A 27933-nucleotide genomic window follows, 5' to 3' on the forward strand; every position below is an offset into this window, starting at 1 on the left:
CAAGGGAAAACTTCCTTGCCTTCTCTGAATTCGGCAATAAGGCTTTCAGCAGAAGGATCAATGCCGCTGTCCTTCTTGTTCTTTTAATACTTCTTAAATGACTCATATCTTCCAGGGCGACATCTCATTCATCCATCTCCTATTCCAAACTCCCGCTTTCCTCTCCACTCATTCCAATGTTTCACCGGGCTTCTCCAGAATTCTCTGGGAAGCCCAGCAGCAAGAGCCCTAGTGTGCAGAACCTGGCGCGCCTTCCCCTGGTGAAGGTTAAAAATACGTATTTTCATAACCATTCATTTTAATTTATAATAATATATGTGTTTCTAATATACATTAACGTTGCATTATCCTCCCATAGCGCGTATCCTGTATAAGTCCAGCAATCCTTAAAAACAACCACCAGATTTGACGACCTTGTCCAAACTACAACTTTATAAAAAAATGGAGGACAACATCTCTATTTTTTACAAAGCATCGCGTTCTCAGAAACCTTGTCGGACAACGTTCTAGAAGACAGATTTTCCAGGGAAATACTATCCATCTTAATTTAAGAGATCATTTCGTCGAAAAAACAAATTAGATTTTTAATTTCCGGGTGTTTTTCTCACGAGAAGGTTCTTATTAAACTGTCAGCATGGGTAATTAGCTGCACGATGATACAATATCACGAAGAAGCATCGAGAATATTGACTTCTTCCTCTCCCCCCTTTCAGTTTTTAGAGGGAGGGGAGGGGAAAGGCCGTAAACTTGTTTGAAGGTCTCATTTAAAAAAGGTGATGAAACTACTCATGTAGTCAAGCACTGCGCCTGATAACAAGCACACTCTTAAAATAGTAATTTTCCTCAAAGTATTTAAAAGCGATTGATTGAGAAAGCTTTCTTCCGCAGGATGTGTTGAGTATGGAAATAACCTACTCCACACGAAAACAATAAATCATAAATGGAGCAATCCAGCTTGCCCAGTTGTTGAGTATACAACTGATACCAGTAACCAATCGATTTTAACTGGCTCTGTTATGATTTATACAGAGCTTCTAAGGCCATATTGCGCTGTGTGTACATTATGTTTGTAAAAATGTATTCACGGGCCGATATCCATGTTTTGTCCACTGGAAAACCCAGAATAATTCACAGGCGAAAGCCCTACTCCTACCTGTGATCGAATAACTATTCGTCCACTGAAAAGGACTTTACAAATTCTTCCACGAATTACTTAAATCAGGAATCTCTTAAGAATAAGACATGATGGAAGTAACTGTATCGGCTTTGGGACTACATATAACCATCCTCCCTCTTGATTTTCCTACAGGAAGAGAACATTTGAACTCTTCGTTTGAGTGTGTAGGACAGTCTTCAGGAAATGGATGAAGGAAATTCTAGGAATCATTAATGATTAAATATATTTAATCATTAAGAGCGCCAATATTAAGAACGTGATAATCTTGGTATCTTTTTTAGTAAGAGTACCCCTTAGCTTCCCTCAACCTCTTTACTCTTCTACACACATTTCAAGACCTGCATCCTTGAGTCATGCCACAAAGACTTAAGACTATTCCAGACCCTGAGGGCTAAGTAGGGAGGGGATCTACTCACTATTAGGTGGGTGTATCTAATAAAGTGGCCATTCAGTGTTTAGTGTTGAAAGACAACTATGGGGGAAAGAAATCAATAAAGGAGGAAAATAAAGTGGCACAGACAGTCGCGAAAGCTCCAATCACGTGGGTCTAAAAATCCCGACAATATCAATGCAGGGTGGACTAAATAATAAAACGCGATTGAAAATTTCTGCAGCAGCAGTTCACATTAATTTACCCTTTCTTTACCTTCCTCCGCCCCAGAAAAGAGAGAATCATGAAAAGTCGGGGGAAAATCCACTATTTATATTATGAATCTATTTCCAACAGCTACGATATATCCTCTCTCTTTCTCTCTTTGTGTTTTTTGTTCCCTATCAGTTTATATCACGAGAAAGAGTGGCTTGTCTATAAAAGCAATAGGTGGGTCACCCGACAACGCATAAATCATCTCCTGACACCACTAGTTAACTATCTGGCGTTTATAACGTGCAATGACAGGACACCGTCTGTGTCCATTTTTCTTTGTTCGCACAGAATGGACACAGTTCATAACGGATGGCAAAGCAGTGTTTGTTTTGAATGACATGCGCGGTACGCTTCTCTTACTGGCCCCTTTCATACACTCTCTTTCAAAGCCAGTCATTTTTCCAACTTTTCTCGTAGGTGATTGTCTAACTGCTTCTAATCACTATCGGCAATCATCCGCAGAAAAAGAAAAAATAAAATAAAGGAGACGGATCTCGCCTCTGTTCCCTCCCAGTCTCTCTTTCTTCCAAACCGTGACAAACAGGACATTTGTCGTGTAGGAATAAATCGATCAAACCCCGCCTTACCATCAACAATCAACAGTGCGTTACAACACGCTTGGCTCTTTTCACCAAGCGATTTGTTGCCTGAGGCAGTTGCGCGCGCGCCTGACTTTGTCATAAGCCAAAGGGTTATTGACTCAGAGGACCGCCTCTGGATTTCTATTGGTCGGTTACAATGCCAGGACTAATGACAACATAAATCGTTTGGTATGAACCCACCTATTTCCTGGGTTGTCAAGTACGTTCGGATGTCGGTTTGGGAAGACAGAGAAGGGGGGGGGGTTACATCGCGAATTCTACCCTCTCAAATGATTCGTTAAAATTCGTTAGCAATAGCGTATGAAACAATATGAACGCTTCAGTTCATTTTCACTCATATTTTACCGGTATCAGCCATCGTCTGCTTATCCTTATAAAAGCAGACGATCGCCTTATACCAAGATCTTCTGAAATAATGTAAATCTCTAAATTATTCTAAAAACGAAAATTTCTGTATTTCTATTTTAGTTAAGCCTAATACGATTGATTTTAATGGTTCGAAAAATAGCAGAAAATTGTCTCTCCTCCATACAGGTTTATAAATTCTAGTCAGGCCATCTTTCCTTGACATTTATTTCCCCATTGCATCAGGATTTTAAAATTTCTAGGAATAAATTCGCCTTTATTACACGGCTTTTAAAAAAGGTACTAAACACGTATTTCTGCTTAATGGCAGCATAATTAAGCCTCTTTAATAGTCCTCTATGCCTAAAGTAATAACACTAAAAATACAGAAAAATGTTTTTTTTCATCGTTTGGAATTATCTATAAACTACTCTTTACTGCTTAATGCCTCAATCCCTTTAAATGGTCATTAATCCAACGTTACTACTGTAATAATAATGTATTAGTCTTTAAGATCTCAAACCTCATTTTTTATGACCTCATCTAAAACTACATTTTGTAAATATTCGATATTTTTAGGACAATGTCTTACGATTGGGTAAAATGCCCGTTTTTATCTATATTTTAACTAACTATGCATCGAAGAAAGTTTTTACTATTAATTTTAAGTGAAGGCCATAGCTAAGAGGTGTGATTGATAAGTTCGTGGCTAGTAAGGTCTGAATATTTGAATCACTCAGCGCTTAAGAGCAATTTAAACCCACTTTCGCTTACTTGAGAATTATAATCTATTTATAATTTCAAAGAGTAAATAATGGCCTTAAATTGTTAAAATAAAACAAGAAAACTATGCCCCTGTTTGGATAAAATTAGAAAATAGACCGTTGGTCTTAAAAAATGCGGTCTATTATCCCCCGGATGGGTATAAATGAATCATTGGGATTTTAATTGGATCAGTCCCATTGTTGGTATTTAAAATTGTCGAAAAAATTAATCGAATATTAAAAAAAAAAGTATACGGGAGGAGAGTAATAAATATTACACAGTTGTAATTAAACTGAACGACTAAGTTCCGAGAAAACGTAAAACTAGAATTTTAAGTACCTTAATAATTAATTGATAAGGAGGTAACTATATTTACTTTTCAGGTCAGTTAATCAGAAAAAAAGAAAAAAATATATTGTTCTTAAATTATTTAACTTAAGAAAAATGGAATGCGCCTGAAATGTAACGCACTGCGTATATTAACTAACATGTTTACTATAATTCTGTTCCTGGGTTTTGTTTTGCTTGATAAAGCAAAGCAAAACCAGGAACAGAGAAACAGAGAACTCATCTGATTCTCTGAGAGAATCAGAAGAGTGGTTTCCTTTTTTATTTGTTCCTTCATAGGAGTTATCCCTAAGGTTCCTTCCAAGGATTTTAACTGTTATCTATTCAGGTCTAATTTATTGCAGAGTTGCCTACTTTTGGCTGTATTTTCGTTTACTGCGAGTGCTTAACTGCACATCTCAACATAAGTGTCGTTAAACATTTCAGCTTATGGTTAAACCATCAGTAAATTCTTTAAGAAGTACAAATTACACAGTGATCAGTGAAATATGAACACTTACCTAATACCGTGGACCACCGCTCGAACGAACCACAGCCGCTATTCGCTGACTCCACTAGTTGTCTCAAGAAGTCCATAGTGAACTGCAGCCATGCTACCTGCAAGGTTTTTGGTTTCAGGTTTTTTGGCGCGCATGAGCAGCTAGGGCTATAACGCGTACCTGCAAGGTTTCTCACATTGTCGGTATAGGTGATGGTTGTGTGTCCGTATGCCTCACTTTTCATTCCAAAACAAAGCACAGTTATTCAATTGGACTCAGATCAGGCGAATCTGGAGGCCAATCAAGATGGGTGATATCTTTCTTCACTGTGTTTCTCGAACTGCTTGTGCACAGTGCGGGCAGAGTGACACGACGCATTATAGTCTTGGAAGATCTCATTGCTGCCAAGAAAAAGTGCAACATGGCAGAGTTTACATGGTCTCCTAACAGCTGCCGGTAGACCGTTAGTCTATATGTACCAGAGGCACTTCTTGCCAGCAAAATGCCCCATATTAAGCAAACACCGCCACATGCACGATGGACTCTTGTTGTTGTTGTAGTAGATTTAGGAACATCAGCGACTAAGGTCATATTGCTTCGTGTATATGGAAAGTATCCGTCGGCGTGTTGCAACAAGTATTTGGACTCATCCAAAAAAATTACACCCGTTTCCAGTCCACCAGCTGTTGTGGACACCACAACATTCGGTGTCGACGATGATCAGCAGTGAGGAGAGCGTCTCTTGGGTAGTCTGCTGTGGAACTCCATAAGTCTGCCTGTGCAGCGCATCGTCATTAGGGATATTGTTCTTGTATTCCCATGTTGTATTGCGATATCAACTATCACACAGTTACCTACCACTGAGCCCGTACCACCCCCTTCGCTCACCACGAACCGTCAATAATCTTTTACAGTTCTATCGGAGGAAGTGGTTTGACCCGTTCGACACTATTCTTTGAACACCTTAACCATAGTGGGACGTGACCAACCCACAAGATGTGCCGTTTCAGATATGGAAGCACCCCACGCACACGCTCCTGCCCTTTTGCAACTCCGTGATATCTTTACTTCGTCCCATAACTGATACTTTATCGCTTTGACTTGCACGATCAAATGCAAATTACCACTGCTCTAGCGTAGGAAGCCATTTGGTTTTTTACACTGCCAGCTAAGCGGCATCGTCCCTCACGGATGAGGGTGGTCACAATTCAGTGTTCACTGAATGTATATCGTCATATTAATTTTTAAAATACTACAAGCAAAGTTATTACTTGATCCATTTCCCCCCCAGAATTTAATCCATATATTCCGATTTCTGTTATTTAGATTAACAGGAGAAAACACAAAATGGGACACTTGGCGAATTGACACTATGCCTGTCCTGTTGTGGATAAAAGTTTCTTCCCCACGTTTTACATTTCCAGTACTTATACCACTTCCTCTTAAATCTTAAAGATTATCGCCCAGGGGTTAAAACGAAAGAGTACATTAGCACGCACGTTTGAGCTGACCGAGAGTATAACCCACTTGACTACTAAATACGATACTGTTATTGTACTGTCATTATCTTGTATCCTCTTCTAACCTTATGTGGTCGTCGTAGAAAATTATTTATTGAAAGGGCTTTTCAATCTCTGTATTCATTTTCCTTTGAGAGATTTTTCATTAGAAGTTTGATATTTAAGAAAAGAACTGCGAAATTGTAAATTGATTGTCACTCTAACACGACTAACCTGTAAGAGTGACAGTCCGTAACTTCCAAATACCTTTCTTCTTCTACTTTTTTAATTAAACCCCACCAAAGTGGGTAAGTTATTTTGGGGTTGCTATGCCCCAAGTGTAAGACCATTTTGCTGCATTAAAACAAAGCTGCAATTTTTCTCTCCATTTCTGACGTCCATCTAAGTCGTCCTAGAGATGCTCTACTCAGCACTAATTATTAATTGTTCTACCGATCTTTACATTATCTGCAAACGTTGAAATTACGCCCTCTAGCCGTCGATGTAATTTAATAAAATTAAAATCAAGCGTGGTCCCAGGACCGATCCTTGAGGGACCTCACTTCTTACGTTATCCCAATCTCTGAAGAATAACCATTAATCACAACTCTCTGCCTTCCACCGCAGATATCCAGCAACCCATCTAAGGACTGTCCTTGTGATTCCGACATGTTCCAGCTTGTACATTAACTCTCATATGGGGACTGAGTCAAATGCTTTGCTGAAGTCTAAGTAAACAATGTTGAATTTATTGCTTAAATATTTACTAGGCAGTTTAAATTTCTCCGCCCACAGAAACATGGTAAAATTCCACTTTTCTTGCATGCTAAGAATTGTTGTAATAAAATTCTCAATTACTCAGGGCTTAACTACTAAATAGTTGTTTACAAATTTTCGTTTTTCGTTCATTTAGAAGTGAGAATACAATCTGTAAGATATAAAATCTTACAAGTAAAATATTTTATACAAAAGAGATTTATTAAAAGTAAAGCTTCTGATATAGCAATATGGGGCAGCAAAACATTACTAGTCACGAATATTATTTAGATAATGGGTCACTCGATAGGGATTTAATTAGACAAGGTAATAGAGAAGGGAGCGCGGTAAGTTTGACAAAGGCTAGTGGTAATAGGGGGTGCACTTCAGCTCCCAGCACACAGGAATAACCTGTCAGTGATAGCAAGTTTTGGGATCTTAGGAAGAAAAAGTGTTAAGTAAAACAGAAAGATGGCGGCGAACTTCAAAGCAGTGGACTGCCTGGGAAAATTTACAAATTTCTTAAAATGAGGAGTTGGATTTTACTCAAGCTGTCACTGAAGAGACAGCTTGAGAAAAATTAAAATGGGCGAATAGGACAGAGTGAAAGTTTGATAAAATGAGAAGATTGGTTAAGACTGAGAACTAGGGCGACCTCAAATATGGGGGGGCTGTACAGAAATTGAGATAAACAAAAGGAGAGAACGGGATGAGAAAAGAGAGTGAGGTTTCTTCTTTGTGAATGTGTTTTTTAAAAAAAGTGGAGAGACGAAAGTAACGGAGAAAATAAAGGAATGGAGTGATAGAAATCAGCGAAGGCTGGAAAAGGAGGAAGCCACTTTCAATGAAGGCATCGAGTTCTGATGTCCCAGACGGTAGGAAGCAGCCCCTGTATCGAAACTAACAGGTGGTGAGGGCAAAGTGCCAGCCCGATCAGACGGAGTGTAGCCGCGGAATTAGTAGCCGATCAGGTAGAGGAAGGACACTAGACCCATGCAGCCAAGAGTTCCGGAAAATTATCTGGAGCAGATTCAGGAGAAAGCAGATGAAGGAGATCCTCAGAAGGTAGCCTGAGAGCCTAAAATGGAAGCTTGAAACCTCCCCTTGAAAGAAAAGATAAAAGTAGGTGAGAGATATATTAAGTACTGAAAATAAATTTTCTGTTTATACTCCGGGACGACCAAACGGTCAGAGGAGTTCACAAGATAGACAGAATACAAGAAACAGCACCGTATTCAGTAGTCACTGGCTTGAACCCCGGTCACTCAAGGCACGTGTACTTATGCACCAGCGCGCCTGACCACTAGGCTACGGCGGCCTCTGTAAGTTAACAAGGACTGTTAGTGAAACAGTATAGTAAAATAAAAATAAATAAATTTTCTGTTTATACTCCGGGACGACCAAACGGTCAGAGGAGTTTACAAGATACACAGAATACAAGAAACAGCACCGTATTCAGCAGTCACGGGCTTGAACCCCGGTCACTCAAGGCACGTGTACTTATGCACCCGCGCGCCTGACCACTAGGCTACAGCGGCCATTAATTAAGAAGGGGTAGCACTAGAAAGAAAAATTATAAATTATCTCTGAAGTAGATACACTAACGGAGTTACACCTCAAGATCCATATACTTTTAAATCTCTGGCCTTTACAGTGAACTGTATCACACCACAATGTAAACTACGCGGAGATGGGGGAAACCCCTGGTGCCGTTTGACCCTAAACACACTTTACACTAACGGTGTTAAAGAGTTAATGAATAATGAAAGGGAAACGAAAGAACGAGTAACAGATGAAATTGATGTACAAATAGCTATAATGTGTTAGAAGAGTAGTAAGGTTCATAAAGAGGGATTCTGAATATGTTTTAATAATAGATAATTGAGTTATATGAGCAACTCTGAATATAGTGTTTTTATTGATGAAGATTTGTTGGTTTATCTGAAAGACTATTAACAAATAGAGACTTTAGGAAAGTTAAGATTGATCTACAAGTATATTGTAACAGAGTGGTGAGAACACAGAGCATAATGATGAAAGTAGAATATTTGATTGTTAATATATGAAAAAGAATTGTATCCAGGAGTAATTGAAATAGGTATAGTGAATGTATAAGTGTTAGGAGTTAGTTAGGGCAAGAAGAATGAATCAAGTGTTTCATATAATGGTCAGATTAGCTAGTGAAGGGAAACAGGAATAAGAATAATATATACAAGGTATCTTTGATTTAACTTTGTATGTCATATTACATGCTATCTAGTTCAGTTGTATCTCATGTTGTATATATATATGTAAATAAACTATGTTATGTTATATATTAATGTGTGTTGTTTGTCATTCATGAACACTCAGCCATTCCGAAGGGAATTATACATAGTTGAGAAGTTCCCTTGAACCTGAAATTCTCCTGTGAAGCAAAGTCAGATGTGTAAGTGGGGGTATAAGATAAAGAGATCTATATAGTTAATAGGGAACAAAACAAAATAAGGAATATTTAATATTAATATATTAAAAATATTCAAATAAAATTAAATATAAAGACCTTATAATTCACCCCCCACAAATCGTCATTCTTGAAAGAAAAAAATCCTTTCAGTTCTTTTCCCCACCGGATTTACAATGTCCTATTAAACGAATCCCAGCTGGAAAAAAAAAAAAAAAAAAAAAAAAAAAAATATATATATATAAATATCTCGTTGACAGAAACTACGAGTCGTGTCAGATGAGAGACGAGCCATAAATAGAATCTGTTCACATTTCTAAAAGTTAAAAGGGAATTTCGGGGAGGGAGAAGAACAAAATTATAAGCGAGAGTCTTTCCATTTATCGCAGTAATGGAAGGGTTGCCATTGCTGATTAATGAAAACCACAGTGGCCTGCGATGGCCCGAGTATGCTCTTCATTGACGGCACGCTAGCCGCCTCGTAATATGATGGGTGTTCGATTCTGAACTTGTCCCTCCTTTAACATTAGCGAAACAGCCCAAATGCCCCCGTAAATCCACCAAACCCAGTAACTGTAAATCAGAGAAGCTGGACCATTATAACAGCAACAGGAGTGCGAGACAAGCCAACAAAATTTACGTCCACTGTGACACTCGGGCCATCTGTTTCAACCCCATTTTTTTTCTTGACGTGATTTATCGTTAAGGACGCAGAATGTAGCATGGGATGTCAGTGCAGTAGGCGTCTGAATATACGTTATTTTAACTTCTGCACCGACACATAAGAGGGAGTTATTTAAAGACCACGATCGCTCACTGTCATGAAGACATTAAAGTCTATCAGTCAAACTGCAGAAAGATTTTGCGCGCGTGGGCATCTCGGATATAAACACTTGTAGTGGCTGCGAACGGCCTATAGTACCATCACACACAAGCCTAAAAGTAGGTTTTGAGAAACTGGAATTTCGGTATTCAGCAAGCGATACTGACAATTGTTGCTATTCATTGATTTCCACGTTTTAGCCTTTCTAACCCTTAAATTTTTGTTTTTTGCCCGCCCTCTATTTTGCCTTTTATTATCCTACACAAAAAGGAGTACGGTAAAACACAAACATAAATTATCTCGAAGTATGATCTTTATCAAAAAGAGTTCGCGTGCAACAAATTTTCTTATTAACAATATTCGCACTAAACGCACTTATTATTAATGAAGCGGCAAGGCACGTTCTCATTCACTGACAACTAAGCGTAAAGCACGTTCTGTTTTTAACAATAAACAACGTTTTATTAATAATTTTCCTCGCGGTGTAAATGTCACTATTAGCTATATATCTAGTGCGCGAGGCATACCACTTTGGTCCAGCGTGCACCACTGTGATATATTTCGGTGCCTCACCGCTGGGAAGGAATGATTAGTATATCCTTGTAGGCCAAAAGATAAACACATCCATTCCCATAACGGTGATGAATTAAACTATTTTTTTTGCCAAATGTCTCTTCTTGAAAAACAGCAGGGAATAGGGAAAAAACGATGGTAAAAATCATTCAAGTACATACCTGTCGTGGTGTGGCCAAGCAGCTGGGTTCTGAAAAAAATCTATGACGAGAACTTTCGTTTGTTGATAGATAACGTTTTGTCACAGTGGCATGGTGATAGAACTGCAAAACGGAACAGCATACAATTAATCTTAATCAAAAATTATTTATTAAAACAGTACAAGCCACACAATTAATCAAAAAGTATTTATTAAAAGCAGTACAAATCATACATTTAATCAAAAAGTATTTATTGAAAATTTCAAACAAGTTTTCATTTTTAAAAATGTAATTTATTTATGTAAGTAATATTATGGTGTCTTCATTCTATTCCAATTATTTTTAAATTACGAAAAATTTTTATACTGTTACAAATGAACTAAACAATGTATATTTATAAAATATTTTATATAAAATATTTTATCTGTTTTATTTTAAATCAAGTTCATAAAAGACACAACCAAGTGATCACACATATTGTGAAAAATTTCTCCATCATTTATCTCAATTTTAGTAAGTATATAAACGGCTTTTATGACGCCGCTTTTTCCACCCAATTTCTTCTTTGATGCATTCACCTGAAAGAACAGGATACATTTTAACGAGGTGTAGCATGTTATGACCATTCATATGTAAAAAGTTCTTATTCAGAGGATGGCAATTCTCATGTGTTACGCTGAAGGAAAGTTAACTGAGGCAAAGAACTGGAAAGGTACATTATGGTTAAATGAAGTATTTGAAGGTTAACTGGAAGATTAAGCTAATATCATAATGTTAGGATGTTTGTGTCGAATTGCATTAAGTCAATGGTATTATTATTGTCTTCAACGAACCTAAAACTGACCAGGAATCTTTAAATAATTTCATTAGAAAAATATTATTAATGTAAAAAAAGTGTATTTCCACAAGTGTAATAACAGAAGGCGTCCACACGTGAAAAGCTTAAATGTACGTATGTACGTATCTGCTGTCCAACAAAGACGCTTTCTCCTTTGGATTCTCTTCATTCTTGGAATTTTTTCCTTTAAACAGTTAAAACCATACCTTTCTCTGTCCAATGCCATCACAAAATTTTTCATTAAGACCAGCTTTATATGAGGATCCATTAATGGCACATACTGACGTTGCTTTTCCCAGGAACAAAACTATTCTCGCACTGGCCAGTCCTTCACAATACACTGCTGTTTGCTTTTGCCCTTGCAGGCAGAATTAATAGTAATACTTTATTAATCCATCCTGAAATCCAAGTAAAAGTGGGATGACCTTAAAGTTACCACGTAACTGCCGCTGATGCTCCTTATATTTAATTTCATTCAACATATTTGTGGCTATCTGAGCACAGGCTTTGCGTTCATCAGTCCATTTATATCTAAGCACACACACAATCAATATGATCCAGTGAGGCACAAGTAACTATGGTAATATAAATCAGTCCTGGATTACCAACACTTCCATTCGTCATTTTCTATTAAATTTTTAACGCTAACTAGAACAACCCTCCTTTCCTTCAGTGCGTATTTGACACTGTCCATCCAGTCACCTTCCTCTTGGTCTACCCACCTAACCCCACGAGACTTATTTTTGAACACTTTCAGTAAACACTTTTCCGTACAGTGGTCCTCTTATCACTGTAATATATTCCTCTTTAGTAACTCTACAAGAAAGTCTATGGAGTTGAAATTTGTCAACCAGAACAAGGACAGTTTTCAGGCTACGCTGCGAGTCTTCCATACAAGAAAGATGTCCAATAGTGTCTGTATATTGGAGAAGCATCAGCATCTTTTAATATAGTCTGGAGGTGTGTAATGTTCTGTGTGTTTTCTATTTTCAAACATTTGTTGCGGGGATAATACCGATTCTGTGAGTTCATCACCTTTTTTTATAATGTAAGCCATGGTGTTTTAAATACACTTCCCCACCTCGTACGTGCGTGCATGTATGTATTTTAATTAATTTCAAGTGTGATGACGACATAATGCTGGTAACCATCAGGTAAAAGCAAGTAAGAAATTAATTCCACTACACAAAAATACTCAGAACACGCAACTTGTAAACAAGATACACGTGATGTTAGAGAAGGTTCTCGTGCCTTTCAATTTCGGTCTTAGTCACATCAAATAAAATAAAAAGGGCATCGTTATGTCTGTTTAGAATATTCCCAAAAGTAACTCAGGCGTGATGTGTCTGTAATTTATGGGTATTCCAAACTCGCGCTGCCTGTTTTGAGGGATGAAAAATCCACGTGGTGCCAGATATATTAATCTTTAAGCAAATAAGCTTCAATACAGTCATGAGATCATTTGACACTATACTGTCAGCGAGGATTATTATTTTAACGATCCCCGGGCCTTACCTAAATCAGTGTGCGTGTATTCGCGGGCCGATTTACTTGCAGGCTGATAAACTCGAAATAATTCATGGGAGAAAACCCTACTCCCTCCTCCTGAGGTGAGATAAATAAAACCACTATTGAAGAGGACTTGAGAAATTTCTTCAGCTGGTTTAAACTGCTTCGTTAATGAAATGTTCAATGTTCACAGCAAAACAAACTTTGCCTTCAATACGAGCTGCAATGATATTGCACTACATTCAAACATTTCAGAGCAGATCAATTAACAATTATGGCGTTTTACGACTCCAAAAGGGTTAATCTGGCTTCTAGTCATTGTCTCATATTTTAAATAAACGAAAGTATAATACTAGGATAACTCGTTGTGAAGGGAGGGGTTGTTTTTGTGTCAGAAGTTTAAACCCTGTTGGATGCGAAAAACATGAGAAACAAAACAATAGTCCTAACTTCATGTTATTTAATTAATTAAAATTAATTAATATTCTAATGTAGCTATAGTTCACGTTTAATTATTAATTAAATAAATCCACAATCTAATTATGTTCTCAGATTCACGTTTATGCGGCATTATATCAACTGAAACTTAAGAAAAATTTAAAAAACTATAGGTGTCGTATCCGGATTTAAAAAAACGTGGTCCGCCAAGTATTTATTTTACATTTCTTACAAATCACCCCGGCACAGCAATAAATGCTACTATGGTGGATCATAAATGCTTACAATTTCTTATTTATACCTTACAATAATTTGCTGAGAAAGTAATGCTTATAATTCTTTTTTCAATACTTGGTATCAAAGACAGTCTGTTCTGTTCCTTTCCTTCTACATTAAAGTTGCTTATACTTTACAGTTCTAGTATTGCTCTCGTGTTTTTCTGATTTTTTTACGTTTTACCGTATTTCTCTTAAATGAATTAAGTTACTCTTTCTCAGGCTTAAAAGTTCAAAGCAGAAAACGTACCATGAGCTAATAAATATAGAAAAACAGAGCATCAAAACTCAACCCAAATTATTATAACATCAGAATAAAAAGATAAATCATTTATCTTTTGATTTATTAAGTTAATATCGTGAGTTTACTTGCAGGAGTTCTTTCCCTAGTGATTTTAGACGTTTGAAAGTCCGTCAAACTTAAAGAGTCCACTATTTTTTTTTTGGCACCTCGCAAATGAGACCTGAAGAACAGATGGACCATCTCAGCACCCGGTTGTAACTTCGTAACCCCTCTCCTGTGGTCGTATCTTCCTCGTGTTCCTCAAGGATATTTGAGTCTCACAAATTTCATTACTTAACTTTGTTTCTTTAAGTATACCCCTTCTGTTTGTCTTCATTAAATTTATCTTAAACTGGCTTACTAAATCAAATGTATTTGCAGGGAATATTCTCTCAAGAGCCTTCCATTCCGTTTTCTTCTCCGGACATTTGATTCTCTGTTAATTATCAAGAGCAAATCAAAATTAGATTTCTAAAAGGTGGTTAGCTTTTCGGGTTATTTGGCATTATTTTCTCTTCCTCCTCACTTCAAACTGTTTTACAACTTCACCTAGAGATAAAGACCTCCCCCTAACTAACATCTTATTTTGTTTTTAGCTCATGTGTTGATAATCTCAATAAATCACCAACCCATACTGACACGCTTTTACCCAAGGTTTCCTTAGATTTGTGGTAGAAAGAGATTAGAAAAGAACTCGAAGAAATATAGATATGTCATTTATTCACCGTTCAGAACAATCTCGATATCAGAAAGTCAAGTCCTGAGTACAACTTGAAATCTTCACTCCAGAACCAACTCTTGTTTTGTGTCGCCTTTGTGTTTCTTTCTTCGTCATGGAAGTTTGCCCACAGCCAGCCAATTTCTAAACCTGCTATACAGTTAACATGAAATACCAAATACTCGTTTAAATCGGTGGTTATAATAAACATCATGGCGCCATCCATTTTTTATTCTATTTTGTTTAAATATGTATTGGGATGTTTCAGAGGTATTATTTTTCTATTTTTCTATCTATTTTTCCAGACAATTTGTGTCGATAATTTACATTTCTATTTTTTTATGTATGCGCCTACATACAAACTTAAATTTATTTTAATAAACACTTTATATTAATTACACATCAAAATAAAAAATAATAATAACAATAAAGTGGCATGATGCTGCCTAAAAAATCACGTTTTAGGCAGCAGCATACCACAGATCGTCCAAAAACCAAACAGAACCACACCTTCAAGAATTCAACAGTTGTCATAGCAACAAAAGTTGTTGATTTCGTCAATCAGCTACTAGCAGATGTCTTACTCTCGTGTCACTTTGCAATTACCAGAGTTTGGTAAATGCCACTGTATTCAGCTTTTCATCTCCCCTCCACTGCCTTTTTTTTCTCCCCCCATTCCCACGAGCATGTGAATCTACTTACACCGAGAATAAATAGCTCTCCAGTGATTCAGGTCTGGTTAAAATTTCACAGGAGTCAGCCAGCGTTATGAGGTTATTATACAGCCTCGCATTATCTTGATCGCTGATAATATACTTCACCATGGACTGCGATGTTCAACAGGAAAGAGGAGGTGTTCCTAGGAGCAGATTGTCGTGTCTCGTGCGAAATCTCCTTACCCGCTAGTTAGTCACTAGAGCAGCTACCTGGTGCACATACGTAACCTCCTTGTTAAGGTGGCAGGGATTTTGGGAAATCGCTTATCAGCGAGGACGAAATTTTAACAACATTTACGTTAAATTAAATTTTTCACGAGGGTCTTTTTAAAATACAAATTGGTATATCATATTCTATAAAACACAGCCTTGGGGCAGCAGTAAAGCAATGTCCTCCACTGCGTACTATCTGGTTTCGAACTGCCTTCAAAATTTGGACATTTATCCAGGATTTATTGAAAGACTGAGGATTCCACATTACTGCATACTTTTGATGTTGTTTGTTGATTAGACCACATCAGCCTTAACACGGCGCAATAAATCAGATAGTTCTTGAACACGGAAGCAATAGAGTAGATGTATATTGTGGAAAACAAATGCGAAAATTCTAACCCAAAGATCGCTTGCATTCAAATGATTTTCTGGGAAGCACAGCGGGAAGTAATGTGGTCCCCAATATGTTATCATTACCAAAACGGATTCTCGTGCTACAAGTTCATAGGTCACTCTACTACGACAGTTTTCTGTAATCTTTTCTCTGTCTGAAAATCAATGAGAAATTATACACACTAGCCTATACATCCGAAAGGCTTTGATCTATTGATCGCGAAAGACGCCCACGTTCAAAAAGGACATGTTTAACTTTTAACTTTCTTTGACCTCACCATTGGAGACAAATTAGTCTTGTCTGATAGTGCGTTAAATTTTCGCTTGTTGACAGACGAAATTATTCACGAAGGTCCCCTGTGTGGACACCGAACCAATCGAAACTTGCATTACTCAAATAGTGTTCAATGACCTTCCATTTAAGTGCTGTCTGGACATCCGGCTGTTGACTTCAGTTTGTTAAATTCTTAATAAGTTTTTGCATTCTCAGGAATCCGTAATGGTAGGACCACTACAGATTTAAATTTGATATTGCGTGCCTCACCCGATTCTAGTTATACAGAACTAACATGGGATTTACGAAATAAATTGTTAGTGAGTTCTCCTACATTTGCGCTAATAATTCGTATCACCAATTTGTTTGGGAAGAGTTAAGTACGCAGCTCCTGAGAGGTTGGTAGTTCGTGATGAATTCAAATACAGCATATGGTGTAATCGAATAGGCCTAATTTCTAGATAAATGTACACATTGGGTGTGAAAATTTACAAGGATAAGTGTTGCAATGGAATCGATGCTGGATGTAGACGAAGGTCGAAATTTGTTATTAGAAATTAAGCACGTGGTTGTAATAAGGGCATACACGTGGTTGAAGAGATATTACTCGCATCACGCTGATATATCTTCAGGTTACGAATCCCCATCACCAAACATTCATATAAAAATGAAGATGTCCCTCCACCTCTAGGTTAATCTAAAGATTAGTGAATCCAGGGATGAACTTGTCACTTTTTTAAAAATAGAAAACATTGTCATGAGTACAGAAGGTGCAGATTTGCATAAAAGGGAATATAAGTGTTTGTTTCGTTGATTTTAGATGCAAATAAAGGTTGATGTTCGTGAATTAGTCGATAATAACATTGCTTTCTTTGCGACAGAAACAAGGGCAAATCAGCACTTCGTACTGCTGATTCTCCCTCGAGAAAAACAGAAACTGGCCTTTCAGAATGAATGCAATTTACAAATAATACATTGAAGCTTGTTCAACAGAATTTTCTCAAGTCTAATCTATCTAGAAAAAAATCCTCGCAACCACTCGCCCTTGATTTTATGATTTATACACTTTTCGGAATTTTATTTATTTCATTCTGGTAATTTAATAATGTCTTTTAAGAGCCATATCCCACACACACCTTCTCTCAACATGTGTATACATTTTTGAGCATTTTTAAAGGCGGATCTGTCTGATTATAGACTAGAACGTCACCAGCAGCTTTCATAGAGTACCCGGATCCGTGGCTTGATTTATTTCTTCCGTCTGTCTTTTCTACATAATGTTTTCATAAGCTCAGATCGGGCAACCATGTCTGTTCTGAATGTATTTAGACATGTAAAGAGACTAATGGATAATAAAAGATGCATGAGTGGTGCCAAACAATACAACCATAAGTTTGTGTAAGACACGGAATCTTTTCTTGGCGTACGCATTGGGGTTTAACACTTATTTTATTGTCTTTAATTCCGGTGGGGTAGCGCCGATTCTCTAAACAACGAGGATGAACGGCCGTAAATTGCAGATTACAATAATAAGTTCCAATTTTAGACAACAGTTTGGACATTTTAGACCACCCAATGCGCTGTTCACGTCATCATTCAAAGTGATGTCTTTAAACGTGCGTCGAAATTTAAATTTATTTAAATCCTGCTGTTTTTATGATTAATTATATTTAAATATTGGAGAGAGACACTCATTTCTTCCTCAATTGTTTGTATTCGTTCACTTTTGTTAGTTTTTACAGTGGTAAGTACAGAAAATCCTAACTGACACAGTTAAGATGTCCTGCAACAAAATTACCACAGCTTTTTTGCAATATGAGGATATTCATTCTTCATCTACATCCAGAATTCGTCGATAGATACTTCTTTATGTTTTAATTTCAAACTGCCATCATTACCTATTTTAATTAACTCCACCTCATCAATGACACTGAGCTTGGAATGGCGTGACACTGATTCAATTAAATGGTCCCTCAACCACGCAGTCTTCGGTCATAGTAAGTTTGGAAAATAGTACCGAATGTTTTTTCCCTTTACCATCGTGACCCACAAGCTTAACTTATCTCTCAGAGCTTTGATTCTGTCAGTTGAAGATAAGATATTTTCAACTTTGCCTTGCATAATGGAATTAACCTTGTTTAAAGTTTCAAAGACATCAACTAAATACGACAATTTGGCATACCAATATCATCTTCAAGTAACATACAAAATTCTTCTTGGTTTTCAATGGCAAAGAAAAAATGAATCTCATCCTTCAGTTCAAGTACTCGTAATAATACTTTGCCTCCAGAAAGCCAACTTGCTTCCATATGAAGGAGAAGATCAACGTGTTTTGTCCCAGCTTCTTCACAAAGGTTGGCAATGGTCCTACTTGGAATCATTTCACATTTTTACAACTGTGTCTAGTACATCACTATTGAGTGTTTTCTCAACCAGCACTTCACGATGAATAAAACAATGTGTTGCTATGACATCATTGTTAAACTTTCTTCACTAAATGTACAAATCCTTTTACTGAGCCGACCATTGCTGGAGCACCATCTACACAAATTTCCACGTAAGATTTCCAGCATAAACCATGAATTTCCAAGTAGGTACTTAATGTATTTTGGTAAAATTCAGACTCTGTTTTCTTCGGTTATTTAAAAGTCTCTCAAAGTATATTCTAGGCTTATTAGCCAGATGATTATGTTTTAGAATTAAATGTCTTTTTAATTCACTATGACGGACGCAGGAGGACTAGATACAAGGCATGTGGTTCAAGGAGTCCCGATTCACACTTTTCGGCATCGATGGAAGAGTGCACATATGGAGGAAACCACACGAGGCACTAGAACAATCCTGTTGTGTACCTACAGAACAGGCAGCTGCAGGAGGTGCAGTGGTGGTGGTGGGTAAGTGAACGCAGAGTATATCTGATGTATGTTTGCCTCTCTTTCAGTAGTCTAATACGTCTCCATAACTACAAACATATATATCGTTTTAGTGGCTTTCTGGAATTCCTATTTATGAAAAATTTTCTTCCATTCCTTCTAGTTTTTCATTTACAGAAACCCTAACTTTGCAAAGAGACATACCGTCTCGCTGGTTGTTTTACCGGCTAATGGTTCTAATAAAATGGCCAGGAAATGTAGAAGAAAATGGATATTACTGCAGAAGAATAGATCTACGACAATGTTACACGACAGTCCATCTTCAAGTAAGGAATCAAAAATGCATAAATTATTAAAAGTATTTAATAATATAAAAAATAAACTTTATCGAAAGAAATCCACATTTGGGTACTCTATGTAAGAAACATCTAAACTTAACAAACACCACGTTTTCATTTATTTAAGACTGATACTAGAATAGTCCACAATAACTCTAAATGGTAATATCAGCAATTCATGCAATTTTATTAATATTGCTAATCATTAGAGGATCAATAAAAAATACGATTGTGACATAGAAAATTCCGAGCGACTTGCAATCCAGGGTCATCAGCCAGTCATTGGTGGAGTCCAGTGAGCACAGTAATTTTTATAATAATTGTTATTAAGCTAGTAATAAGGACCAACGATTAGGTCCATCCCCAGAATTATTGAAAGAGGAGAGCAGTTCATCCACTAAAAAGGGTTGACGACCTCTGTTTTATGACACGTAATCGACGGGTACTGTGTTGCTAAATGGGTAGCGGCACTTCAGGTTGCGGTATGCTCAGTATAAGGGACTGACAAATATCTGACATGTAGTGTTTCAGCGCTGCAATATAATGGAGTTCGATTCGGTTCATTCTCTCCTGTCTGATTCTTCTTTGAAGATTTTGCATACTTTTGTAAGATTCTCTCATCTTTACTTTAAATACCATGGTCTCCAATTTAATAACTTTTTTTTTTTTTTCAGAAACCTTGACAAACAATGTCATTATATTATTAATTTCAAATTCATGGCACACCATTTTTTTCATTTCATATAAATATAATTAAATAAGATGGTACGAAAACTTTTCTCTATCAATGAAATATATCTTTTGATGTGCAAAGAATTATTTCATTTCATATTTTCAAATAATTCATTCTCGTGGTATAACTTACACTTAACTTGATTTACAGATTGACTTTCGTTCCTTGTAAATATTATTACAATTATTATTATCAATTATGATTATTATTAACTGTTTATTACTCCTCCTGAGCAACCCCTGCATAGCCTTGGGCTAGGAGGTTATCTATAAACTAAGGTTAAAGCAAAACACGAGTCCTAGGTGACATGGTACATCTTTAAATAAATATCATTTTTAATATTTATTTAAAGAATAATAACTTAAATGTATCAATTTATTGACTTTTTTTTAAAGCCTTTCAGCTAGTTAATGCGGCTTTACTGTTAAAAAAATTGGATTTTTATGGTTTTAGGGGCAAAGTACACAACTTTTATATTCAGTATCGAAAAATAGAAAAAGTAACTGTTCAGGATGGCAATGTATTCAATAAAAATTTTCAGCGACAAAAAGGAGTATCACAATGCTCGCTTACTAATGACCTCTATATATTCTTCGTACAGATTTAGATAAACTTAATGTAAAGGATTTTTTGAACAGCAGTTATAGGTTCATGATAATCTAATTATAAACCAATTTAAAACCAAACTGATATTACTAAAACTTTCTCACTACTTTGGCGGTGTTGCTAATATAATATTTCAAAATTGTACTTTGCATAATAATGAACAAATATAGCATACGTATGAATTTGTTGAAATGGTGTAAGTTATATATGTTTGTAAATGAACTACACTACTTTGTAGCTAGGGTTAGTATGTTACCAGCAGTTATCATCCGTTTCCACGGGGCTCCTTCTTAAGTTTGCCTGAATTAACGTCTTGATAAAAAGCATTGACTACAGCTTGTCAAGCCATTTCAGGAGCCAAATTCTAGGCTCAAGAATTTGTTAAAGTACTTTTTTGGTGTAGTTTATGATTTATGCATAAATTTGTATTGGGTACGGATATCTAAGAACATATTTTATGAATAGCTTTCAGTCTTCCGTACCAATTAACTGCTGTCGTATGGTCCACATTGTGGAGATCATTTTTGATCTGGTGTTGGGATGTTGACATTTCAGACCTAAATCTGTATGAGCTGTAACATTAATGTTTGCCTAGATACACACAATCTTCGTAACATTTGAGCAGTACTGGTATGGTTTACTTTAAGTCCAATTGAGGTTATACACTGGGGTGCAAAACTTAAGGACCAGTCAGGTTTTCATCTGTAGCTTTTCATAGGAGTGTCCTGGATACGGGAAAGGTATGCCAAAGGAACATTGTGAGGTACAGAAATGATGAAGGAAACAATACCGACCCAATAACGGAAACAAAACGGTACAGAAGGACTTAATTGAAAAATGGCAACATAGCACTGGCTGCCATGATACAGATGCATCTGCCAAAGATGGAACAAAGGGACTAAAGTCGATACAGGCTTTGCACCGACTGTCCATACTTAGAACAATCTTGCGGTAACATCGTCCATTCCTCTGTCAGAGCCATCTTCAGCTGGTGAACATTTTCTGGTGGGTGTGGACGTGCCGCTGGGCGTCTCCACAGAGCGTCCCATATGTGTTCGATGGGATTTAGATCGAGGGAAAGGGCAAGCCAATCCATACGAACAATGTCCTCACTTTTCAAAAGAGTATCAACTGCTGCAGTGCGATGGGGTCTGGCGTTATCATCCATAAACACGAACTCGGGGCCAATGGCACCTCGGAACAGACACACATGGGGAAGGATTACCTCAGTACAGTAGCGTGCACCGGTTACAGTACCGCCTTTCAGTATCTGGAGTTGTGTATGTCCATCCAAGATAACGCCTTTCCAGACGAGAACACCTCGACCGCCATATAGATCCCTTTTAGTGATGTTTGTGGGGTGATACCGTGTGCCAACCTCTCGCCAGATTAGCTGACGTCCAGAATCGCTGCTGAGACTGAATCTACTCTCATCAGTAAAGAGTACCTTACCCCATTGCGCTGCTGCCCAGTCCTTGTGTTCGATGCACCACCACTGTAAACGGTGTCTCCGATTGGCAGGTGTTAAAAGGACAGCATACTGGTCGTCGGGCAAACAGTTCACCTTTGTGGAGTCGCCTAACCACTGTAAACCACGATATTCTGCGTCCTGTGCAGTTGGTTTGCAATGGATCCCGCTGGCTGGTGTCGGTCCCTCTTGGCCTGTAGGAGTATATAGCGGTCATCATTGGGCATTGTTTTTCGTGGACGACCACCACTGGTCCTACGAACAGCTGTACCTGTCGTTCTGAAGGCCGACCACGCACGTGAGACGATGCTATGGGTGATACCAAACTCTGCAGCCACACTCTTCGCACTTCGACCTTCCTCGAGCTTCTCAATTATTCGACCCCGGGTAAAGGTCATCCAGATGTTGTCTACTGGCCATTTCGTTGTCTGTAGCATTGTATGAAACGTCTGTAACAATCGTGCTCACCATTCGGTAATTTGCACATAACTGCTGAACTGCTGCTTTTATCTGTTTATGTGAGCCCTCTCATCACGATTCAAATTTTTGCATGTGCACCAGCTTTCTACTGAAACGGCCACAGTTATGTAAATCGCCACAGGCTGTTTCGTTTGATTTTGTGGTTGTAACCTTTAGAAATAGTGTTCGTCCTTAAGTTTTGCACAGCAGTGTCATTTTCACATTGCTGGAATTTTTCGTTGGCCAGTTACGTAGCATATAAAACCTGTGATGGATTAGCCGATGTAATATGGACTTTTAAATTGTCAGTACAGGACTGGAAATCGGGCTGGGATGCCTAGCTTAGTATGCAACATGCGAGAGTGCATCGTTACAACTGTAAAGATGTGGGGAATGTGGTATCATCCCTCCAACATCTCATATGGTTGATTACTACAGTTCTTTCCCTCGAATTTGGTTTCGTCTATTAAGATCCATAATACACTGCTCCACAAAATTAACAGAACAAAATGTTTTTCATGAAAACTTTATCGTGAACAGTGACACTGAAAGCGAATATTTCATATAATAGGCATCGTGGCACGCAAATTCCGAGTATCCAATAGAAATCGATCTAACACCTTACAGAGCTGCACATTAATCAAATTATTCATGCCTATAAAAACGCGAGTTGCAATCACATCATTTCATATCCGTTTTTTGGCTTGCTCAGTGGGATAGCCACATGATCAGTATTCAGGATAGCAAATCATCGTCGTTTAGATGATTCTTTAAGATGTTGGACGATATGAAGCCGGGCAGTCAGTGGCACGTTGGCTTAATGCGTCACGGAGTGTCATCTCGGCACTATGAACGCAGTTTCAAGAGACAGAAACCATTACAAAAAGTGCTGGCCAAGGTCGCTCGAGGGCTACGTCAAACAGAAAAGACCGCTATCTGGCTCTAACCACAAGACGGAACTCTACGATATCCTTCCATCAACTGACTCTTGAAGCTGCTGTGCCTATAAGTGAAAACATTTCCAACTGGACTGTGTTAAGAACGCTCAATTCAAGTCTACTCTACGCAAGGAAGCAAGTGGTTTAATGTGAATTGGAACCCTACAAATAGGGTAAAGCTCTGTACTCTGATGAGTCCCATTTTAGCCTACACACAGATTCGAGGAATGGACGATCTGGAGACAACGGGGAATGTGGTATCATCCCTCCAACATCAAAGAAAGGGCCACTTAGAGTGAAACCGCTGTTCTTGTGTGGGGCACAATAATGATCAACGGCCGCACCCCTCTTCATGGTTTTGATAGGGGTACTGTAACTACGCAGAGCCAAGAACAGATCTTCGAACCCTATGTGCGGCTTTTTTTTTTAGGGGTGCAGTTGGCCCAGATTTTATTTTCATGCACGACAACGCCACTGCATGTAGAGCTCAAGTGGTGGAGGAATATCTTGAAACTGGAGATATCCAATGTCTGCCGTGGCCAGCACGATCAGCGCACTTAAATCGGATCAAACATGCGTAAGACGCCCTTGGGCGTAGCATTGCATGCCGACAGCCAACTCCCCAGTCACTTGGTGAGCTAAGGTCTGCGCTGGTGGAAGAATGGGATGTCGCACTGTTGCCGCAGAATCTTATACACGCCTTTATATCGAGCACCGCCGTTAGGCCTGTTTAGCCGTTGGGGGGGGGGTCATACGCCGTACTGATATCATGTGACCATATTTTCGAGCACCTTGTATCGATTTCTGTAATGTGATGTTGCGGTAATTCTTATACAACCTCTATAAGTGTCACTTATACCTGTCCAAAGTATCTCCCTGTCTCCACATTTCATGGTTATTCTATGGTAAACCACCGTATCAAATTTTGTCCCTCTTCATCGCAAGCTGCACGAGTTACATCACGTTTTATACGTGTTAATTTTGTCGAGCAGCGTATCATGTGAAGATAACACTGAACACTCTTCATTCTGAGAAACAACCATACCTTGGATCGGGGTTCCCAAACAGTGCTCAAACATTTTCGGCCGATTGCAACTGAATCAACTGCGGTCAAATTCTTTGAAAAAAAAACAAAAACCCTTCAAATCTCAGATAACCAGCTCCTAGTTCCATCTCTAATGCAACCGCATTCCACCCTACCTAACACACCTACTATTTTAACCCTCCTCGCGATTTAAATGTTTATTTTTGGTGCTTTAGAAAACAATGCTGAACGTGCAGCCAGATATGTTGACAATGAAGCTGTACGTTGTTCGACAGCCTGAGCATCCCCGCTCTCTTCTTTATCCTAAATTCCTTCAATGGCGACCTATCATGATTACTCCAGTCCCTCCTGTACAACAGAAGTATCCATGAGCTAAACGAGAATTCCTGGTATTCTTTTCAACTCAAGGTGCCACACAGTGGAGTTCTGTCACAAATCTCATAAACCTGTTATCAATAAATCCTTGGCTACCATCACAACTTCCATAAACAGGCAGCTTTATCCCTAGCTGAGTAATTACATATCAAGCTAAACTTGAATCCAGCTAAATCTGAAAACAGTTTTCTTTCTCAAGAAGTACATCCTTCGTCCAGCGTCCTAAAAGGAACAATAATATGCATTACCCCATGCAAAAATCAATAAGTTGGCCATCTGACAACTCTCCATCTAACAAATTTTAGAAAATCATAAATGGCACACCCCTTCCTTTACTTTTAGTCCAAAAACCAACGCTTTATTAAATTCAGAACTGCCTCAAGCTCACCGATTGTAGACTCCCTGGACAGGTACTCCTAATAATCCCACTACTGCAAGAGCTTGCAATATAGACTTGGATAAATTTTCTTCGAATTTTACAGACAGTCGCTGTGGTTTTTCATCCTCCTTCGCTTTCACTGCAGACCCTCAGATGAAGGTTATGAACTCTCAGGTCTCAAGTAGTTCAGGTAGTCAATATAAACCATTCATAGATGTACCAGCTTTGTGATATGAATGCTCCTCTTGTTCGTATATTATTATTATTATCATTTTATATTATTTTATTCCCACTTAAACAGTGCCATATTCTATTACAATCTTTAATAGCCTGTGTAATTCTGTTGGTATTATTTGCCATGGTAAGCAACACCAATTTACAACAAGGATTATTTATTTTTAACTAATTACTTCAAAAGTTGCCAATATATTATTTACAACTGTTTCTATTTCAACGTTTTTTTTTTTTATTTTTACATAAGAAAGAAGAAAAAAAAAAGTAGACACTAACCAGAGTCAGTTGACAAATGCAAGAATGACAGTATCTGTCACTGAGGACGTTCCAGACGACTTCCATAGGCGAGGGAGGAGCATCTATCAAAGCCCTTCTCATTGGTGACCATCCAACTGTTTCTAAACTCGCCATCGCGGCATTACTCAGCATATTATCACATGCGGAGATAATTGCAATGTACCCAAAGTAAACAGACAATCCCACAGTTGCACCCAACGCCCTCCAGTGGTAGACACAACAATGCATCCAGATATGAAACTGTCACGTGACAAATTTATCACTACTGCAGTCTCTGAGCACAACTCAACTGAAGTTTAACGAAATGTAGGGTTTAAAACCCTCCCTACCTCAGTTAATAATGAGGTGGGGAGGGTTTATATTTAAATCTGTAGTCTACTAAATTGTGCGCGAGACTCAAGACTCAAATCACGAAGACCGAATTCATAAAACGAGAGCTAATAATCCCTTATTGGGAAAAATATTTCATTTTCTTCCCTAATGTAACAATATTTCACTCTCTAATAATCACTGCTTGGCATAATTGTTCTATAAATCTTTGCAACCAAGCATTAATTTTATCTGTATTTGCCATTTTTATTTGTCAGGCTGATGATTTTTTTTTTTTTAAGCGATACATCTCGTTTGTCATTTTAACGTCTTTCTAATACCCGAATCATTATAACTAACTCTTAATTTGGGCATGAGTGCGAATAAATTACCATTATTTGTTGAATTTATGGCCATCTAATCGTACGATTGCGATTTATTTCTTACTTGTTTTCTTATTTCTTGTTTCCATCGGAAACACGTACCTTGGACTGGCAGATGTTCAACCGTATATACCCCATGACCATCTTTATCTTCTTTCTAAGGGCGCACGTGCCGATTTTTTTTTCTAAATTTACTTTTTTTTTTCTATTTTGTTCTTTCTCTTTGGATGATGTAATAATTATTCCTAAACAGGCCTATAAAGGAAGCCTTTTTGATGCCATAACTACTTATGGCAATTTCTGTTGCCTATAATTACTTCGTGTTGAGGTTTGCAACCTAATTAAAACATTAAGAGCTCTTTCTAAAGGAGGGTGGTTAAGGACAGCCAGCTTCCGATAGCCATCTGTCTTAAGTTGCCTTACCCTTTATATTATCAACCTACCCTTGGGCTAATTCGTGAGACTGGTGAAACTGTTTTGGTGCTAACGGCATTTTACAGTTTAAACTTCTTTTTTTTTGCTATAAATCGAATGACTTAATGTTCCGGTGTTGGTTATTCAGGAGGCTACTTTGGGAAAATGAATCCTTGCTGATTAGACCGGACATTCATATTAACTTTTTTGTTGTTAAGTTAATAGATCTTCTCAATACTTGTAGCTAGATAGACAGACTGGAAAGTATAAAACGTTATCGGAATAAAAAATATAAACTGAGAAACATCCTGTCCATTACGAATTAATGTTTATATAGTCAATAATTATTATTTCTAATAATTTCAAGGCTTCGCACGCGTCAACCTTTAGTGGGTTTGTTCGTGAGAAACACTTGGAGAGGAGAGCGAGAAGCAGATTTCCTCGACACTCGTCTCTCAAGGAGATTCTATTCCACAGAGAATTAATAGAGAACAGAGCAGCAAAGGCTCAATACGTTCTACGTTATAAATAAATTAGTTTAGAAATGGAAGAATTACCTCTATGATGCCTTGTAGAACACTTCAGTGCTGATACTCTTCATTGTTGAATAACTATACAATGATTGGTGTTCACCAATTAGTGAAGAATGAATGGATGCCGTTTCTCCAATTTCTAAATTAATTTATCTATAAATAGTGTCCCCCGGCAAGCGTTCTGAGGGTCCCACATGATCTTAAACGACCATACTAAGCCATTGGGATGATCCCCTGACTCTTTGGGATCCTGCAGTTGTGGACTTACAGGTATGGAAGTTTTGCCACTGCATATA

General features: G+C 37.8%; 1 protein-coding gene across 2 annotated transcripts in view; it reads right to left on the reverse strand.

Moving 5' to 3' along the window:
• Positions 1-27933, reverse strand: part of LOC150088469 (protein trachealess-like) — a 369924-nt gene that overhangs the window by 286314 nt on the left and 55677 nt on the right. For both annotated transcript variants that reach the window (XM_090369532.1, XM_090369530.1), the window contains exon 3: positions 10618-10719. The gene's annotated coding sequence lies outside the window, so the exon portion shown is untranslated. The remainder of the gene's footprint in view (positions 1-10617; positions 10720-27933) is intronic.

This window comes from Mastigoproctus giganteus, chromosome 3 (genome assembly GCF_048544385.1).
Source record: "Mastigoproctus giganteus isolate SK-2022 chromosome 3, ASM4854438v1, whole genome shotgun sequence".
In the NCBI taxonomy this organism is placed as follows: domain Eukaryota; kingdom Metazoa; phylum Arthropoda; class Arachnida; order Uropygi; family Thelyphonidae; genus Mastigoproctus; species Mastigoproctus giganteus.